We start from the raw sequence: 828 nt of genomic DNA, 5'->3' as shown, positions 1-828 counted from the left end.
GTCAGGTCTACACGGAGGGGATCTTGCTATGGGTCTGGCCCGGTTGTTGCTCCAAAGTATTCCTATGGGCTGACCTAACACAACCGGGCGGGGAGGTCCGCTGACCAACCCCGTCCGTGGAAAGTCAAAGGGCTAGATCTCGTGGTCAAACGCTATAGGGTTAGGCGGGACGGGGGCCCTTGGGGGGGGGGGTAGCAATGCCACTGGAGCGTCGCACCGCGCCCTCATACATGCGGGGTGGTGTGGTGGCATGTCCGAAGAGGCGGCACCCGTCTCGGGGGCGTGGCCCCTCCTCACAGACGGCGATGACACGATAGTAGACGTTCTGCGGTAACGATGCGGCGTGAATATTATTAAACACTCAGAACACGATAAAATCATGAGTTTTTTTGCACGACGTGGGCACATGTGCTATAGGAACGATGGTATTTTTTTCATAATTTTTGGTGATGGAGAAGTATCCGAAAAAATCCCTCTACACGGATTGCCCTTCGCGCGTCTACGGCTGTGGCCGGCAGCCTACGGGGGCTAGCATGCCACCAAATCTTGTGTAGGCAGCCTCTCACAAGTCTGGAAGTGTTGTGGCGGTTGCAAAGGCTCGGCACGCATATCCGGGGTGTGCCCCCCAGCACGGACTTCGCCGCCGCCGGCACCTGGAGTGGGCAAACGGACGCATCGGGTCTACACGGAGGGGATCTTGCTGTGGGTCTGGCCCGGTTGTTGCTCCAAAGTGTTCCTATGGGCTGACCTAACACAACCGGGCGGGGAGGTCCACTGGTCAAAGCCCGTCCGTGCAAAGTCAATGGGCTAGATCCCGTGGTCAAACGC

This window comes from Triticum aestivum, chromosome 2A (genome assembly GCF_018294505.1).
Source record: "Triticum aestivum cultivar Chinese Spring chromosome 2A, IWGSC CS RefSeq v2.1, whole genome shotgun sequence".
Lineage (NCBI taxonomy): Eukaryota > Viridiplantae > Streptophyta > Magnoliopsida > Poales > Poaceae > Triticum > Triticum aestivum.
This window is presented reverse-complemented; position numbering follows the sequence as displayed.